Below are 20390 nucleotides of genomic sequence, written 5' to 3'. Positions count from 1 at the left end.
AACCGAGGACCTTCTTGCTGTAAGGCGACAGTGCTACCCACCGTGCCGCCCTCTTTTGAAGACAGTGAGAGACTCAGAGGAAGCTCCTTTTACCACTTGGGTGATGCCTTGATGCTCGTCTTCCTCGAGTTCTGAGTGGAGGATCAAGTCGAGCGAGACTGGTGGCTCGGAGGTTGTGGGGTTGACCTCTAAGGTAGCTTGGGGCTGGTCCATTTTTGGCTTTATAGGCGAGCATCAGTGTTTTAAACTGAATGCGGGCAACTACAGGAAGCCAGTGAAGAGAACGCAGCAGTTGGGTGATGTGGCAGTGTTTAGGTTGGTTAAAAACCAGGTGAGTGGCGCCCAGGTGGCATGGAAGTTTCTGAACTCCCAGGTTCGTGGCTCGGTGTTGCCACTGGTCGGCTGGGCACCATCTTGCGTGCATAATTGGCAGTGCCTGCAGCAGATACTAATTGGCCACCGTATCTGCAGGGACTATATGTGGGTGGGTGGGTGGGTCTTCATACACTGTGTAAGGACACTGATTGGCAGAAGAGATGCCCGTGCAGGAAGTGCGGACGAGAGGAGGAGGGCTGTACACGTGTAAAGAAGGCGTGGGCAGCGGCGTGCTCTCCTTGGAGTCTGTCTGGAGTCTGTCAGCAGCGGAAGACAAATTGGATGCGCTAAATCATGAGGAAAAATGGGGAGAAAAATGCATTAAAAAATAAAAAAATAAATAAAAATAAAAAGGTGAGCAGTTGCATTTTGGATGAGTTGCAAGGGTTTAATAGTGGACATTGGAGCACCTGCCAGGAGGGAGTTGAAGTAGTCCAACCGTGAGATTATAAGTGACTGGACAAGAAGCTGAGTGACTTTCATAGAGAGAAATGGACAAATCTTCTTGATGTTGTAGAGGAGGAACTGGCACAATCTTGTCATGTTGGCTACATGAGGAGAGAAGGTCAGCTGGTTATCCAGGACAACACCAAGATTTCGTACATTATCACAAGAAACAATAGAAACTAATTACATTTGGGTAATCACAATTTAAGCACAATGTAAATGCCATTTTTATCAACTGGTTTATTCTGGTCAGGGATGCGGCAGGTCCAGTTCCTCTGGAAAACACTGGACGCTAGGCAGGAAGACAGGTGGAAGACAGGTTGTGTGGTTAGTACGATGCTAATCAGTGTTTTAACATTTATACTGGTACATGATGCAAAATCTCCACATCATTCCACACCGATCCCTGTAAAACAGCTTCCATTTGTGGTTTTTATGTAGTAATTTAAATGTTTAGATTAGACTCTCCAAATGCGTCTGCACACAGATTTGGCGCATACGCACCGAGGCTGGGTCAGGGTGTGTTTCAGATTGGTTTTCTTACTCTGTACAGCTTGTAACCGTTCTCATTTGGAATCAAGGGTCAGAAATAATTTTAAATGACACGTTTACCCGACAGCATTAATTAAACTATTTATTTGTTGGTTATTAGTTTACCAGTTGATCATTGACTTTCCTATCTGTAAGCACGTGCCACTATGAACAGCCGTTTTCCTACCAGCAGTGACACTAATACATAAGTAATTTGAAGAGGCGTGCCATCACTCTTTCCCTTGCAGTTTAAGTATTTGTCTTTGCTGAATATTCTTAATCTGTCAGAATGACCAAAATGCTCCTGTCTAGTTCTTGTGTCTATGATGCCCTGAACCCTACTGTACCCATGCGCAAGAAGGTCCTGGGTTCAATCCCCAGGTGGGGCGGTCCGGGTCCTTTCTGTGTGGAGTTTGCATGTTCTCCTCGTGTCTGTGTGGGTTTACTCCGGGTGCTCCGGTTTCCTCCCACAGTCCAAAGATGTGCAAGTGAGGTGAATTGGAGACACTAAATTGTCCATGACTGTGTTTGATATAACCTTGTGTAATGAGTAGCCAAAGTGTGTAAAACATGACATTAAAATCCTAATAAACAAACAAACTGTACCCGTACCCTTGTGTCCGTACCCTACTGTAAGCTATATTAAATATCAGTAGTGTAATGGCAATGAGCTGCGAGTTGTTTTGTGTTCTCTGTTTACTGATTAACTCTGTGTGTCAGTTACCATCACACACACTCACTGCCTAAATGTAAATGAATTTCCTCAAAGGGGAATCATAACTACAATGAAGTTTTAAATCTAGTGTTTTACATAAGTTTTTTAAAGAGATTTTAGACAGGGATTTTTTTCAAGCTCCCCTGACTGAAACATGATTGAGAGACGCTGGTCTAGTGTATCTTACCGCTGCACCACAAGAACGCTGTGATCAGGGACATCTAATTGATGAGTCAAAATTCAGCACATGCACTAGAACCAGAATCTGTCATCAGTCTGGTATTTCCATTTAATGGCCACTCGGGTGACGCAGCTGTAAAACACTAGCCCGTCAGTGCTGAAATCTGTATATTTAAAACATTGAATGAGTTTAGAACTTTTGAAATAAATAGACTAGCGGCATGTTGGCTAAGTGGGTAGCATTGTCACCTCACAGCAAGAAGGTCCTGGGTCTGATCCCCAGGTGGGGCGGTCCGGTTCCTTTCTGTGTGGAGTTTGCATGTTCTCCCTGCGTCTGCGTGGGTTTCCTCCGGGTGTTCCGGTTTCCTCCCACAGTCCAAAAACATTACAAGTGAGGTGATTTGGAGATACAAAATTGTCCATGACTGTGTTTGACATAAAAAAACTTGAACTGATGAATCTTGTGTAATGAGCAACTACTGTTTCTGTCATGAATGCAACCAAAGTGTGTAAAACATGACGTTAAAATCCTAATAAATAAATAAACAAATAGACCAAGATTAGATCAGGAACTATTAACTACACATGCCGAGGCAGGAAACATTGCGGTGTAGGGGAAATCCACCACCAGGAAACTGCAACAGATCAACATCGTTAAATTTAACCTATTTAACCTGTAAATATCAGGTCACACAAATCAATCATCTTCAAAAAAATCAGAACTTTATGTGATTAAAAAATATTTGTGTAAAAGTTTGAGAGAGCACATGCAAAAGAGCAGACCAGATCTTCTTTTGTTTTGTTTTTTTTACTTCCCCCCATATTTCACCCTGTCTAATCATTGCCAATTCCCCTATTGCAGTTTTCCTGTTGCTTGCACCACACCTGCACTGACCGAAGTGACCTGAGACTATCATGTGCCCCTCTGACGCTGACACAGTTATTTCCACATCTTTTCACCTGCCAGTGTTGAAGTCTCACAAAGAACTATACAGCATATGGAAAGACATGCTATAACCACTAGTGCAGGCACTCCGACCAGACAGCAGAGGTTTACAATTGTACAGTGGCAATGAAGCCCTGACGGACCTCCTTCAGACACAAGCCAATGTGCCTGTTTGGCTGCCTGACCAGGTCCATAGCACCACGTGGGATTGGAACTCGAGAGTATGAGATCTCAGCATTGGTGAAAAAAGTCATGTTCATGGCAGATATTCAATTTGGTTGCCTGCCAAGAGGAGCTGTACCAGAATCTGATTGGTGGTTATTGAAAGCATCCAATATACTAAGTATATTTGGGTGTATGAATGCTGATTAGGGTGTTTGAGAGCACATTAGGGCGGATTAGGGTGTACAAGGATGAATTAAGGTGCTTGAGGATGTATGAGGGATGTGTATGGGCTTTTGAGAGTGTGTGAAGATGTTTAGGGGTGCATTAGGGTGTAGACGCTGCAACACGGACCAGTTCAGAAGTAGTTTCTACCCAACTGCCATCAGACTTCTGAACAGAACAAATTAACCCAAATCTGATAAATATTTTCATCTATGGATATAACATGTGCAATATCCTTAAATCTTAACAAGCAGTAACAAAATGTGCAATAACAAAATGTGCAATAATTATCATTATGTATAACCACTGTGAATTTTTCTGAATGTGCAATACTTTAACTACAATGTGCAATTTTCGTAATGTCAGTATTATTATTAGTAGTATTATTTAACTTTACTATTGTATTACTATTCTATATATATTTCTTATTTTTTAAACCTGTGGTGTTTTTAACGTGAACCAATGCACGTAATCTCGTTTTTTCTGTACACTTTGGTGTACAGTAAAATGACAATAAAGTAAATCTTGAATCTTGAATTGAATCTTGATTTTTTTGTACAGTAGAACTTATATTTTTAAGAAAACAAAAAGAGCAGTTGCAGACATCACAATAACTGTCTGTTTTTGTTGTTTTGTTTTCTTTTTTATGTATAATTTGGTTTAATTATTAGTGTATAATTGCACTAATCTAAGCAGAAACCTTTTTAAAGCGTTCATGTTATTTGATTTTTCATTATATTTTTTATCAACTGCTTTATTCTGGTTCCATCAGTAACACTGGACCCAAGGTGGGAATACCCTGGGCAGGGGACAAGTCATCGCAGTTCTTCAGTGTAGTGTAGTGTAGTATTTGAGATTGTAGTGTGGGCATTGTGGCCCAGTCTGATGGAGGGTGTGAGCTTGAAGGCTGGTGGTTTTTGCTGGTGGTTTATCTGAAAATCTCTGCCAGGCTGGGCTGTGTAATTACTTTGTTTGTGCTCTGCGTTTGACCAGGTTGTTTTTCCTCCAAGTCGGGTGTAAAAAGCTAAATGTGCACCTGTGTGTGTTTTACACTGTTCATTGTTCTAGCTAAATAGGTCTTAATAAAACATTGTCATATGTAACATGTATGATCTTGTAGGATTTGTTTATTAAAAAAAGCCACTGATGATATCGAGCTAAACAGTGTGAACTGTAAACTATTTTATTCTTGTTTGTGCTTAAATACAGACCAGTGCTAGTAAAGAAACACTCACTTATTTAATGCTTAAGGATGATTACATTTTCAGCTTTTCACATCTTGCCTTGTTTAGTTTTGTGGGTTCAGGCTTCATATCTAATCATTCGGATATAACTGGTGATATGTTCTGGTTTAAAGGGGATTAGTGCAAACCACATTCTAACCACATATTTAATAGTGTATTTACATTCATGGCAGTTAGCAGACACTTTTATCCAAAGTGAATCGGCAGCTTTTTGATTGCTGGTCCAGTATCTAAACCACTACCACTGTGCTTAGTGCTTTACTCTATATAGCATGTAGTTTGCGGTTAAGGAAATAGCAGGAAAATCCTCATGTGCCTGGTAAACACGTCTGTCATCATCATGGATGCAATTTCACTTGCATGTCAGTTACATGTTGTGTGTGAATAATCATTCCTGGTGTTATCTTGCTGAAATAACAATGGACTTCTCAAGACGTTGCCTTGATGTTGCATAATGTTTCCGCTTAATGTTGTCCTTCAGTAAATCTGAGATTCTGGCTCAGAAAACGCTGCAACATTTTGCATTAAAGTGATGCACAGCTTTCTTTTTGCCAAATGAAGTTTCAGCTTGCATTTCTTGATGCAGTGGTGGACTGGGTTAAGTGACATTAGATTTCTGAAGTACTTCAGAGCCAGTGAGGCTCTATTTATCCCAGTGGCATGACCGTTTCTCATGCAGTACAATCTGAGGGGTCAAAAGTCATACACATTTAAAAGTGATTACACAGACTGAAATTTCTTTAGGTTCACTAAATTCTTTTTACAATATTATGAATTCTTTTATGAAGTGGTGAGATACAACCCACCTTTGTGGATCCTCCTTTTATACCCAATCATGATTCCATCACCTCTTACCAATTCACCTGGTTCTTGTGAAACACTGTCATTTATATTGCTTATAATGCTTTTGTTTTGCCCCGTCTAAATTCTTTTGGAGTGTGATACAGGCATCAAATTCTGAATGTTTTTATATGTACGAAATCTTTTTGCATTTTACAAAACCTCTCAACTTTTCTGGAAATGGGGTTTGTACTATGATGCTGTAAACAATCCCATTATTAAATGTATCTTTTGGCTCATGCAGATACTGATGCCCTCACAGTAACCAGATGAACTTGAACAGTAAATGCAAATCATCAGATATGCAAACAATATGGTGGTGCCTGTGTCAAAACGATCCTAAACCTTTACTTTGTATTGGATACTGGATCAGAGCCGGACATTCCTACCAAGGTTAGCAGTGACAGTATGCTTTTATAAACCTATTTTCTGATCTTTTTACGTATAATCTGAAAGCATGATCAGTTTATTAATATCAGAATCAGAAATACTTTATTGATCCCAGAGGGAAATTGCAGTTCTTACAGTAGCACCCATTTATGTAGAAGAATAAACACTACTAGTTTAAAACAAAGAAAAAAGAAGAAAAATTTGCAAATAGAAGTTAAAAAGTTATTTAAATAATTAATATACTTATAATAATTATTATTGCACATATGAATAACGAATATTGCACAGGTGAACCGTAGTGTCACATTAAGGGAGGAATTATAGAGTTTGATGGCCACAGGTAGAAAAGACTTCCTGTGGCGCTCTGTGGTGCATTTTGGTAGAATGAGTCTTGCATATAAAGCATTAAAATTTTACAATGTGGGAGGCTTCAGGGATTTCGAACATCAAAACAGTTTTTGTTGCGTTATTGAGGTATAAAAAACAGAAATAGGCATTTTCATCATCATCTTCAAATCATTTCACACAGATTCACATGTAGAGAGTTTAACATGCAGCCCCACTCGGTGCACACACAGAACAGCTTCCAGATTCACCGCCTGTCATTTTAATGTTTACTAGTTACACCATTTATGATAAAAAAAAATATTAATGCATAAAAAAGTTTTCCTGTTTGGGTTATAAACTCCAGTAAATGCGTCAGTAAACAATCTTACCCACACTAGAACCGTTTCCAATCAGCACTCTTAGGCTACATTCACATGATGCACTGCAAAACCACTTTTTAATGCTGTTTGAGTCTTTCCTCTGTCAGGTCGCTGTACAGTTCACACTACACAACTGGATCTCTTGTAATCGGGAGTCTTTCAAGTCGGTGTGTATTTCACACTACACGACTGATCGGCGATAGGGGGGTTCACACTACACCATCTATCACCAACTGGAGTCGCAGGCGAGCTTCTCTGGTCTCCCAAACTACGTTTTGTAATGAAAACAAACGCGAGAAGTGACGAAAGGTTTAATGATACCACGTCCAAAAATGCACGTCAACAAGTAGCGAGCGATCAAAGTTTGTGCGCTGATGTGCAGCGTAAAACAAGTAGGAAAAATAGGAACAGCATGGATTGTTCTAAAGTGAGTTGGAAGTTAATAAATATTTTTTTGCAATGCAGCGTTGGTGTTATGTTATGTAGGGAACGATAAGGTCAGAAATACTGTAAAACTTGTGTGTGTGCCGATGTATTCTGATATAAACTATATTACGCCCCTGTCCCACCTTTTTACAACTTCTCCCCTGCATTTCCCATCACACCGTATCTTGCGTTCTCATTGCGTCGGGCAACTCAGATCCAGATATTTGACAAGCTGAATATCTCTCTTTAGTCGGCGAGCTGCTCGGATCGAGTTGTTGAGTAGTTCACACATAGCGATTGAGAGCCGAGGCATTACCCTGCTGTTGTTTGCTGCCTTTAGCTTCGAGCACAGTGCACATTTACTGCTTTTACGGCTGTTTTTACCGCTTGTCGCTGCACTCAAAATTCAGTCTGATTGAACTTTGACCCAGTTTTCCACTGACCTTTTTAAAGCACTGCCAATGAGGCGACTTGTTTATATTACGTAAAAGCAAAGCACACATGGCAGAAAGAAACAGATTCTCACTGTTTCACAAAAACCATGAACTGTTGGGTTTCATTTAAAATCAAAATGTTGTGGCATTGTGGGAAAAAGACAGCACAGTGACTAGTACGCTGTAAAACCGTGAGAGCAGTTTGTATTATAGATAGCATTTCCACATTTCCTGAACCTGGAATTGATTTGTCATGGCTACATAGCTCTTCAGTATGATGTTTTTCATCTGTAGATTACCGAAACAGTAACTTTTTATGAAGCCACGCAATGGTTGCCAGAACTTTCTTGTATAAACCAAAACACATTTGATATAAGTTGGTTAATCATTTGCATCTTAACAAGCAACTACCCAATGCTTTATGTATAAACAGAAACCAGTGCAGGTTTCCTTATACGACTAGTAGGGGTGTAACGATACATCATTTCGCGATGCAAAAAAGTCGGCTCTTTAAAATGAATGACAGGATCCGGAGCCGTTTCGTTTTTTCCGGGTTTTTTTCCGTTAAAGCCGCACGTGATTGGTCAAGATGCCTGGTGACGTTTGTGTGTTTACACCTGAGCAGGAGGGGAGGGGTTACACACACAGAAACACCGTGCACAGGAACAAGAGAGAGAGGGGGAGAGAGAGGGAGAGAGAGAGAGAGAGGGAGAGAGAGAGAGAGAGACACTCGTAGCCAGACATTACACGTTGGAAAGGTGAGGAAAATGAGTGACAGGAAACAGAAAAGTTTGGACACGAGGAACCACTGTCCCCTCAAACAGAATCTTTTCCAAAACAGGGCAGATCATAACAGAAAGGAGAAACAGGATCAACCCCTCAAAGATGAGCTCCTTGGTTTTTCTGAATGCTAATCTTCACTAAATACTTACAAATACTGTCACCTGGATGCTGATTTTTCTTTTGCACATTTTCAATTATATTTTGTTGAGTGATGCTTTGTTGATGTTGTGCAGATGCAAATTTACAAATAATGTACACAATCAGACCTTTTGGTCTAATTGAGATAGGTCTTTGTTTTTGTAGTTTATAATTTATTGTTGTAGCACTCTATTCCATGTTAAGTATATAAATAAAGCCATTTAAATAATAAACATTTGATACAATATAGTTTTTTTTTAATTAGTAATTTATTTTACATGTAATTTGTTAATAAATTAGTTCAAGCAGCAAAAAAAAAATCTGTTTAAAGACTCAGCTCAGCTCAATGAGCTTGTTTGATTACTTTGATTTTCAATTTAAGATGGCAATAAGTAACTTAAATTTGGTAAACCTGTTAGGTTACAGTAAAGTACTCTGATCTTGGTCTGATCTCTTACCTTTAATTGCAAGGGACTGAAGTTTTTTTTTTGTTTAAAAAATGTACAAGAAAATGTGCATTGTTTTGCACTGTTTACACTTCAAAAAAAATCGTGAGAAAATCGAATCGTGAGCTCAGCATCGTGAATCGAATCGAATCGTGAGCAGAGTGTATCGTTACACCCCTAACGACTAGCATAGCATACAGATGTCAAATCTGAGGACACAGTGAATAATCAAAATCTGAACCTTCAGGGTTTTACCAAAAGCACGTTATTATGACACAGTTCAGGACTTATAGCAACTTGCCTCGATAATCCTCTTCCTACTGTGTATAGGGAGCAAGTTACAGAATAAAAAAAGTGTTCTTTTTATTACAACCTTTTACCCGAGGCGGCTTTGCCAGAATCAGCTAATGTAAAAAAAACTAAAATACACATGTGGATCATGAAACAGAAAACAAGTGTTTCTGCTCTGTGTATGATCTGCCTGCAGACGGTCGCCGGTATATTGTTTTACTGTCGGGAGATTTAGAACCTCATTAACCAAACCACCAGCAAATTTGTCCTCCTAATTATTTCTTTATTGATTTTTTTCCCTCTTTTACAGGAACTGTGACAGTTCAGTGTGTCTGAATCTCAGAGGAATCATTCAACAGAACCAACTTGAGGAGATCCGTCTGAGCTTGCCAGCCCAGCGATCACCCGCATCACCTCGCTCAGGTTTGTCACAAGTGGCTTCCTGTCTTCTACAGCAATGTTTACACAAAATGGAGAATATGTGTATAAAGATTGATTTGCTGTGTTATTTATAAACCGCCAATTGCATCCCAGGACAATTTTCTTAGACTAAAGTGGATATCCTCAGGACTTCAGAGACACTGACAGTGTTCAATAAGAAGGAAAAAACACGCTTGACCAGCAGTGCTTATATTAAAACTGGGTTCAAGTATCTGACTGTATTCTGGTTCATGTTTCCATTATATGTATATTTTTAGTGGTTCTTGGGTTAATATAGAATGCTGAAGAATCCCAATATCAGTCCCATCAGTATCCCATAGCCTTTTATTGATGGTTGTAGACTAAAGTGCCTGATTTTCTTATTTATTTATTTAAGGTGAAATGTTGGAATAAAACAGTTGATAATGATGCCTACAAAGCAAAGCCATCATGGCTGGTAGAAGAGAGTTAATTGGCTTTGCTTTTATGGTTAGTGGGATGAAGATGCTGTGAAATGAATATTGGCTGCTGTTAAAGCATATTTTCATTGTTATTATTGGTATTGTTATAGTATTGTATTGTTTATTGTTTAATTTCACTCTATTGTCAGGAGTGTTTCTGGATGTTGGAGTGACGCAGGTTTTACAAAGCATTCCCGGGTTTTATAGAAGCATATTAGTTTTTAATGCAGTGCCTTCTAAGGGGTAAAATATTATGGGCGTTCAGTATTGTTTTTTTTGGTCTACCTACAGAGATTCCCCCTAAATCTATGAATTTTTAATATTTAATGTTCTGGACTGTAGATGGTAAATTTTCTAAATTCTTTGCAATAATGCAGGGAGAAATTTAGTTTTTGAACTGTTGGACCATTCACACAGTTTCTTGCAAAGTGGTAAACCTGAACCCATCTTTGCCCCATTCGTTAATGTGACATCATTTGTTGCCTAATTCCCAGTTTACATGTGGGAAAGTAAAACTGCCACTGAAATGTGGAATGTGTTAAGTACATCAAATAAGGAATTAGCTCTTATTGGTTTACAGAAATCAATAAACGGATAAATTAAATCATATGCAAATTGTGTTTTTTTTTCCAAATAAAAACACACATCACTGCTTTTTGCACTTTACCATCTGTCCTAACATCTGTCCTAATGTTTTTGAAACTGGGTTTGTAATTTGGTATAATATCATGTTTATTCTAACTCCTGGTGACCACATGATGTTTTTCCAGAACATCCTGTTTTCTCTTTTGCTTTTCAAACTTCCTAATGACTTTATTTATTTATTACTCCTCTAAATGTGTCCATCCATCATGTTGCTGGCCATCCTCTTCCTTTTTTACCTTAGATTTTTCTAAGCGTAATTGTGTTTGCCAAAAAATTGGTTCTTCTCATAATGTGTCCGAAAGAACAGAGCTTCAGTCTGGTTATCTGGGCTTAGTGTAAGTGGCTTGATTTGGTTTGTCTATTTTGCCGTCCAAGTTACTCTCAAAAGTCTTCGCCAGCATCAAAGTTCAAAGCCATCGAAATTCTTTCTGGCCTGTTTTTTTTCCCCAGCTTTCACATTGATAAATAACCACACAGAAGATGATAGTCAGGACAGTTCTGATCTTTGTTTGTAGAGCCAAATTATTACATCTGAAGCTCCAGTTGAATATTTTAAATTTTAATATGTTGAGATGATCAGCAGCTAAGTCTGAATCATATGGACTATGGTGCTGCAGCCTGCATACAACAGCCTACTGTCCACATGCCCACTTATCGATGGCCAATTAATTAGGTCAGGGGTTCTCAACTGGTCTCAGCCCGGGACCCACATTTTCTCATGGTCATTAAGTCGCGACCCACTTTTATAGATTACAAACCAAACAAATTTATTTTTGAAAAATAGCCTTCAAAAACACATTTAAACATACATATGCATGCAAAGTGAATCTAAGAGCAATTTTTTTAAGAAACTGAGGAGGACCATGCCAACTGCATGTATAAAAATTACTACAATAAAATTAAATATCAAAACTGCACAAAATAAATAAGGCTACAAAATTTGATATTTCACTTCTCTGGATATCTCTGCATTCAGAGTACATTAGTAAGAAACTGAGGAGGACCATGCCAACTGCATGTATAAAAGTTACTACAACAAATTTAAATATCAAAACTGCATAAAATAAATAAGGCTACAAAACAAGATGCTTTAATTTAACCTGTCTTTTGTGGAAGTCAGTGAGACGGTTGGGCATGTACTTTACTTTACTCTCTTTGAAAAAACTCCACCGTCTTGTCTTTACATGCGGGATGTTTTGTTTGTAAATGTCGCATTAGTTTGGATGGTTTCATGCTCATGTGCCAGCACTTCATTACAAATAACACACTGGGGTTTCTGTCCGTGTTTGTCCTCAATGAACGAAAATCCACATTTCAAATACTCCGGGTTATATTTGCGTTTCGCCATCTTGCCTCCGGACATCATCACAAATTTAAAGAGAAGGGTAACCGGCAAACTAATGGTGGTTACCATGGCAACGAGAATGCTGCGCGCGTCTGATGCGTGCCTCTCTCTGTCTCTTTGTTTCCAGATAAAAGACGAGTACAAAATCAGATAAGCATTCATTATTTTTAATTTTTTAAGAATGTATTTATTTTTTACAAGCTGTCTGCGACCCGCCCAGAACGTGTTCGCGACCCGCCCAGAACGTGGGCGGGTCACCAGTTGAGAATCGCTGAATCGCTGAATTAGGTGTTTCCACACTAGAGGCGCCGCGATGCCGCCTGTACACCGTGTAGCAGAGCTGGAGCATCTGTCTGCACACACACTGTATAGGGGACGAAGGTGTTGCTTAGCAACTAGGAAAACACAGCAGGTAATAAAAATCAAAACCTGAAACGTTAAAGTGGATGTTAAGGTGGGGGAGATTTTCAACTTAATTGGAACACAGCCGATATGTCAGATTCTAATTAAAAGAATGTTCCATAAACAACACCCTCCTTATCATGTGTGTTATAGGTCATCATTGTGTTTAAAATGTAGAAACACTCTCTCTCTCTCTCTCTCTCTCTCTCTCTCTCTCTCTCTCTCTCTCTCTCTCTCTCTCTCTCTCTCACACACACACACACACACACACACATCCTCCCCATTTTGATTTAGTGCATTGATAATCCAGTCCTTTGTTTTGTGTAAATGTATCACATACACAGGAAGGCCTTGACACACTCGTCCTTATCTCCCATCACATCAGTGTTGTGATAACTCCCAGTGTGCACACTGCAGCCTGTCTAAACGTTACAGCTCGCACCACAGCTGGTAACAGCTCATTCTTAAATAACTTGATTTAAAATCTGTAAGAAAGCCAAAGATGTTCACTAGGCTGAAGGTTCAGACTTTATCGGCTCGATTTTATGTGTCTTTATTCATTTGTATTCCTCGAGAACTTGGGTAGCTCAGGTGGTACAGTAGTAAACTACATAAGCCCACTACCGCTGGGATCCAGGATTTGAATGCCTAGTGGTGCAATTGGCTGGTCGGGCGTCTACACAAAGACATGATTGGCTGTGTCTGGAGAGGGGATGACCAAGGCCCTGTGATGGATTGGTGTCCTGTCCATGTTGTGCTATTGCATTGCTCCCAGTGATTCTGTGGAAACCGAAACTACAGCAACCCTGATCAGTATAAAGCGGTGGTAAAACGTGAAAATGTGTTTAATGGCCGAGTTATTATGCTGCTGTACTTGTTACTCTGTAAAATTGTATTTTTGCTTTTTATGAATTGCTGCTTTTGCAGCGAGTTTATAGATTTTGCGCACAAATATAACGACGATTATCTTATTTTAGTCTTAGTCTTAATTTAGTCTTAATTACTAATTGATTTATCTTGATCAGGGTTGTGTTGGCTCTGCCACCACCCAGAAACACCAGGCACCAATACAACCTAGACGACGACCAATCACAGGACACAGTAACTTATTAAATCATTCATTTGAATAGTTAATTCAGAAGTATCTAGACAAAACCCACACTAACATGGGGAGAACATGCAAAACTTACAGACAGTAATTAGAGATGAGGATCAAACCCAGATTCTGATTCCTTTGCTATGCCCACCCTACCAGTCAACGTATCAAGCTCGTCTTGTTGCAGTGTTCAGTTCGTTACAGATGTCCACCTGTAACAGTGCTGTGCAGATACATATCTGAAAATGTAGCCATCTGAACAGTCATTCATTCATCTTCAGTACCCATTACATCGTGATCAGGTTTTCGGTGGGTCTGAAGCCACCTGAAACCCCTGGGTGCACCCACTCGCACACACAAGCCAATTCACATTTTGCATGTTTTTGGAAGGTTTGAGCAAACTAGACTCAACACTAGACCAACCATGGAAGCGCATGTACACGCAAGGCGAACGTAACAAACTCACCACACATGGTGACGGCAGGTGAGGACTACAACCAGGTTCTCAAAACATGGTGCTGTGCAGCGACCGCACTTCCTGCTGCACCATCATTTTTAATATTTCTTGTTGTTGACTGGTGTTAATTATTAATAATTTAAACCACTCAGCTCAGTATTTCTTTTACACCAGCTGACCCAGTAATTACTCCACCTCCATCTGGCAATACGGTGTAAGTTTGCTCAGCGGCTCAGTTCTGCAGTACAATTACACTAAACCTCACTTTATTAATTTAGGCAGCTGTTGTTTACATTTACATTTACATTTTCGGCATTTAGCAGACACCTTTATCCAAAGCGACTTACAGTAGTGACAGTATACAGTGTGAGCAATTGAGGGTTAAGGGCCTTGCTCAAGGGCCCAACAGTTGCAACCTGGCAGTGGTGGGGCTTGAACCAGTGACCTTCTGATTACTAGTCCAGTACCTTAACTGCTAGGCTACAACTGCCCTGTGTTGTGTTGTGTGTGTCTGTGGGTGTTTATGCTGTTTAGAAACAACACATCAGGAACTACATCCTAAAAAATGTGCATGGCAATGCCTGATCATGGCAATGTGAGCGTTGATCTAATGATGTGATTTTACCTGAAAAAGGAACACTTACCTTGAAATAACTTAAAATATTTAATTGAATGTGCTCAAGTAAATATTTTATTACTAACTCAGTACAAGCAAATCCGTCAGTTTATAAAGCCCAATACATAAAATGTTCATAAAGTGAAAGACGATGAATGCAACATATGAATGGTTACGGCTGCTCAGGTGGCACAGAGGTAAAATACGCAAGCACACCAGAGCTGGGATTTCGAATACATTGTATCAAATCTCAGCTCTGCCATCCTGCTGGGCTGGGCGGCTATATAAACAAGGTTCGGCTGTTGTTCAGGGATGGGAGAGCCGGACCAGGGTACCTCCTAACTGGTGCAATTACGACCTCTGCTGGCTGATTGATGGCGGCAGTGCAGAGTTGGGGAATAATGCTGATCAGGGTGTGGCTCTCCTGCACGTCTGCAAGTCTGATCCACATATGAACTCGCCTAGTGCAGGTGAAAAGACTGCACTGATTGGATCTGACTAGATTAGGGGATAAAATTGGGGAAAGATTGGAGAAAAAGAGAAAAAACAAACAAATGATTGGTTACAAATTAAAATAGCAACATCTACAATCCTTCACCAAATTTGGTTTTATTCCTATCTAATGCCATCTAATTTCTCTCCCATCGTTAGCACGGTGGCTAAGTGGGTAGCACTGTCGCCTCACAGCAAGAAGGTCCTCGATTCGATCCCCGAGTGGGGCGGTCCGGGTCCTTTCTGTGCAGAGTTTGCATGTTCTCCCCGTGTCTGCGTGGGTTTCCTCCGGGTGCTCCGGTTTCCTCCCACAGCCCGAGACATGCCGATGGGCTAATTGGAGACACTGAATTGTCCCATAGTTACCTAGCCGCTGGGATGCACAGACCAGTGCACTGTAGTGCCGGTCCCAAGCCCGGATAAATAGGGAGGGTTGTGTCAGGAAGGGCATCCGGCATAAAAACTGTGCCGAATCCCGCCGGCGACCCCTAACGGGAAGAAGCCGGAAATGCCGACCCCGTGACCGAAAAACGGGACAAAGGCTGAGGAACAAGAGGAAGGCAAGAAGAAGAGTCCATGTCGTAACATTGTGGCCTTTGTCACCAGATATAAATTAGACCATAAAGGAGTAAAGAGTAAAACTTTCACAATCTTTCTCTTCATGATTTCCTAGTTGTGCTGCTTTGCAATCCCTATATCCTCAGCTGGCTTTACACACACACACACACACACAAACTCACACTCTCACACACACACACACACACACACTCACACTTACTTCCTGCAGTGTCACCCAAAACAAAGCTGCTTTGCTCTGGCGACTCCGTTCACACAGTCTGTTTATTGTTTACTGCCGACATGTGCTGTACACTGAATCAGTAAATCTGATCCACATTCAGCTGCACCAGAGACAGCATCACTTCACCTACTGCTTTTTCTTTCTAGTAGGGACGGTTATGTTTAGGTATCGATTACTAGGCAGAAATAATGAATGAATGAGTTCTTGGACTGAGGGTCTTAACAATTTGCCTCTGTAACCCACTTGTGTGTCGTGTGTGTTGTGATTTGTTTCAAACAGCCCTCCAGCTTAGTTGGCATGGTGTACAATGTGCTGATTTTAGACTTCCACTTTTGCTGCATTACAATCAGCATGCAGCTGCTTCCCAATGAGTTGCATTGATCTGCCGTAGCTGCCCTCTATTAGGGAATCCAACAAGCTAACACATCGGTCTCGATCTTGGTTTAGGGTTTTTCAAAAATGTCAAAAATCAAGGTTACACAGCCACTTGAAATACTAATGCATAAACCCAGTGTTGCATCAACACTTGTTGCAGTCAAAACATGATGTCACCAGTCCGAAACCCTTCCTCTTTACCATCGATAACACCCTCAGATCCCAACCAACCAAAACATCGCCTCATCTGGCGTATGTATTGCTTGTATTGTATATGTATTATAATATATATGTTTTGTATTTGTGTAACAACATTTATCGCCCATATCGGAGCGCTTGTGTACTGGCCAGGACCAGATACTGGCCTGATTCTGGCAGCATCATATTAACTGAGGCAACATACAGCAATCAAGACGTCCTTTAAGATTTGATCTATAATAACAAAAGTATATGGACGCCCTTCCTAATGGATATGTTTACGTGTTTTAGTATAACCGGTTGCAAACCGTTATAAACACTAAATTATATACATTACATCAGCGGCCCCCAACCTTTTTTGCACTACAGACTGGTTTCATATAAGATATAATTTCATGGACCGGCGGGGGCGGGAGGATTTAAAATAGAGTAACTATAGAATGGAAAATCAATGTGAATCATAAGCTTTTTTTCACTGCAACGAGACGCTGCTCTCACCTTAAATTTAATTGCTCTTGTAGCGATCTCTAATTATTTATTCTTTCTGTGTGGCCCGGCAATAAATGACCCACGAACCGGTACCAGTCCGCGGCCCGGTGGTTGAGGACCACTGCATTACATGCTTTTAGCTTTGTGGCAACAGTTTGGAAGGCCTCTTCTTCTTCCAGTTTAATTGTAACATTAAGTTTCCTTTAGAGGAACTCCAGTGGCCTGCACAGAGCCCTGACCTCAACTTCATTAATTACCTTTCGGGAAATGGAAAGTTGGTGGCCAATCTGGTTTTCTTGTCCAGCATTACTGACTGTCTTTTAAATGAATGGGCACATATTTTCACAGACACACTACAAATCTTGTGGAAAGCCTTTCCAGAAGAGTGGAGAGTTACATTTTAATACCCATTGATTTGGAAAAGGATGTCTAACAAGCTCATGAGGATGATGAGTGTTGAGACAGTCGTTAGCAGTTTTACAGCAAGTGGATTGAAACTGAACATGCATCGGGTCGGGTACTGATCTGACTTCCGACTACTGTATCATCACTAAGTAAATTTGAAACATATTTAGACGTTTAGTAGTTAAGTGTGGGCGCTCGGGTGGTGCAGTAAGATATGTTCAAATCCGCAGTGGTGCTATCAACCAGTGATATCTACATACAGACATGATTGGCTATGTCTTAGAGGGGGTGAGGGGTCCGATTGAGGCTAAATGAAATACAAATGTAGTTATTTTGGACTTGACGTGTCGTGTCCTGCTCTAACATAATCAAAGTCTGAGACATTTCCTGCATGTTGCCTGGTAATGTGTAACCCTGAGCCATGGGTCTCGCTCCACTGCTGACAGAACAAAATGAATTTTACATCTTTTACAGATGAGCAGTGCTGGGCTAAACATTTAAACAAAACAGCGTTCAGTATGAGGCCGATGAATTAAGTTCTGTAGGAAATCTGGCTACTAGCTCTGCAGTGAGAAGAGGGTCAATCTCAGGCAGGAAATGTGTATTGAAATCATGAACAGTTAGAGCTTTGCATCAATATGGTGTCTAAGAGTTGTGTGTAATATTGTTAAATAAAAATGATTCAGATATAAAGCTTGAACTTTACGATGTTAGGAAGAGCTTAATGTGGGCGGCTGTTGGATTGTCAGTTCGGAATCTACATTCTGAATCTTCATGTTACTCTTCTACATCTTCACCACGTTTGCTCTGTGAGTTTTACAACTAATGAGGATCTGTCAGCAACATTTAGCATCCATATGTGGGATGTGGATGTAATATTACAAAATTGATTTTATTATTTAAAAGCTCTGTAGCAAATAACACACATGACAGAAACGTGAACTATAAGTTCATGCTGCAATCGTTGAAAAGACGACTAAAATGGTTGATTTTACAGTCCCACTTGCTTCTTACACACTGACTTCATGTCAGAAACATGAAGCAGCACACATCCTGATTGCGTCATGTTGGATTTTTTTCACTGAGATTATTGAACTGGTTTGACTTGAATGTGTCGAACTTCTTACAATGTGTCGAAGTTTTTACAAATACGACTGACATCACCCTAGCAATGCACTAGTCATTTTTAATCAGCATATTTTTTATGAGCCAGCACATGCTTACACACTTATCATTTCTTCCTCTCTCATTTCTCTGATTTCTCTCCTTCTATTATTTCTCTTTTTCTCCCCCTATAGCATTTTTCAGTTCTATTCAAGGGTAGCTTTATTGGCCTGACAAATATGGACATGCGTATTACCAAAGCTTGGTTGCTGATTTAAGAAGCAAATAAATAACAGAAACAAATGTACAGGCATTAATTATAGTAGTAAAAATTAGTGTGCTGCTGGTGTGCAGCTTTGTGCCTCTCCAGTAGGTGGTGCAGTTTAGCCCACACAAGCTACCAGTCATTCAGGGATTCATTCATTCACACGTTGGCAGAAAACCCAGAGAAGACCCACGTACATCTGAGTAGAACATGCAAAACTCAACACTGACAGAAACCAGAAACTCCAGAAGTGTTGCTAATAATAATAATAATAATAATAATAACTAATAAATAACAGAAACAAATGTACAGGCATTAATTATAATAGAAAAAATAATAACAGTGCAATCGTAACAACCATAAAAACAATAGTAAGTGTGTGTGTGTAGTGCTGCTGGTGTGCAGCTCTCTCTGTGTTCCCCAAGTAGGTGGTGCAGTTTTTCAGTGTAGCACAGACAAGCTACCAGTCATTCAGGGATTCATTCATTCACATGTTGGCAGAAAACCCAGAGAAGACCCACGTACATCTGAGTAAATTTGACTGAGAAACAAATTTAAATATTTAGTATTTATATAAGTGTGGGCACTCGGGTGATGCAGTAAGATATGTTCAAATCCGCAGTGGTGCTATCAACCAGGGACATTTACATACTAGGTAGAACATGCAAAACTCAACACTGACAGAAACCAGAAACTCCAGAAGTGTTGCTAATAATAATAATAATAATAATAATAGTTATACAGAACAAAAGGTTACATGTCAGTTCTGCTCTACTTGTAAATCAATCCATACTTTAATTTTTATGTTTTTTTCTTGAATTTGAATTTTGTTGTTTGTTTTTGTTTGATGGGTGGGTGGGTTGTTTCATTTTCATCAAAAACACAATACAGTGAAACACTGTTCGCCAGGCTAAAATACAGCACAGAGGGAGCTATCTAATGCTTACCTATACAGTACGGATCATTCTCATTCTACATTTGACTTACTCGTTTACATCTACGAACAATTTAAAGAGGCAAATTCACCTTCTATAGGTTTTATTGTGAGCTGGAGCCTATCCCAGCTTTTCAATGGGCGCAAGGCACACAGTAACACCCTGGACGCGGCGCCAGTCCATCACAGGGCAGACGCATGTGTACACACACACACACACACACACACACACACACACACCCATTCATCTATAGGGCAATTCAGTGTCTTCTGTTCATCAGTTTAAGTTTAATGTCAAACACAGTCATGAACAATTTTGTATCTCTAATTCACCTCACTTTGCACGACTTTGGACTGTGGAAGGAAACCGGAGCTCCAGGAGGAAACCCATGCAGACATGGGGAGAACCCCGCACAGATAGGACCCGGACCGGCCCGCCTGTGGATCACACACAGGACCTTCTTGCTGTGATGCGACAGTGCTACCCACCGAGCCACCGTGCTGCCCTACCGGCACCCTTGTGATCGATTTTGAACTTTAGATCTGCGACCTGCCTGCACAGTGGGATCAGCTGTAATGCAACACTGCTGTCTAGTGGAGAAATAAC

General features: G+C 40.3%; 1 protein-coding gene across 1 annotated transcript in view; it reads left to right on the top strand.

The window, feature by feature from the left end:
* The window catches only part of gng12b (guanine nucleotide binding protein (G protein), gamma 12b), a 90406-nt gene that overhangs the window by 2129 nt on the left and 67887 nt on the right, over nt 1-20390 (top strand). The window contains exon 2 of the mRNA XM_062997310.1: nt 9591-9703. The gene's annotated coding sequence lies outside the window, so the exon portion shown is untranslated. The remainder of the gene's footprint in view (nt 1-9590; nt 9704-20390) is intronic.

Source organism: Trichomycterus rosablanca, chromosome 6, assembly GCF_030014385.1.
Source record: "Trichomycterus rosablanca isolate fTriRos1 chromosome 6, fTriRos1.hap1, whole genome shotgun sequence".
NCBI lineage: Eukaryota > Metazoa > Chordata > Actinopteri > Siluriformes > Trichomycteridae > Trichomycterus > Trichomycterus rosablanca.
The sequence above is the reverse complement of the archived record's forward strand: the minus strand, read 5'-3'. Positions and strand labels throughout refer to the sequence as shown.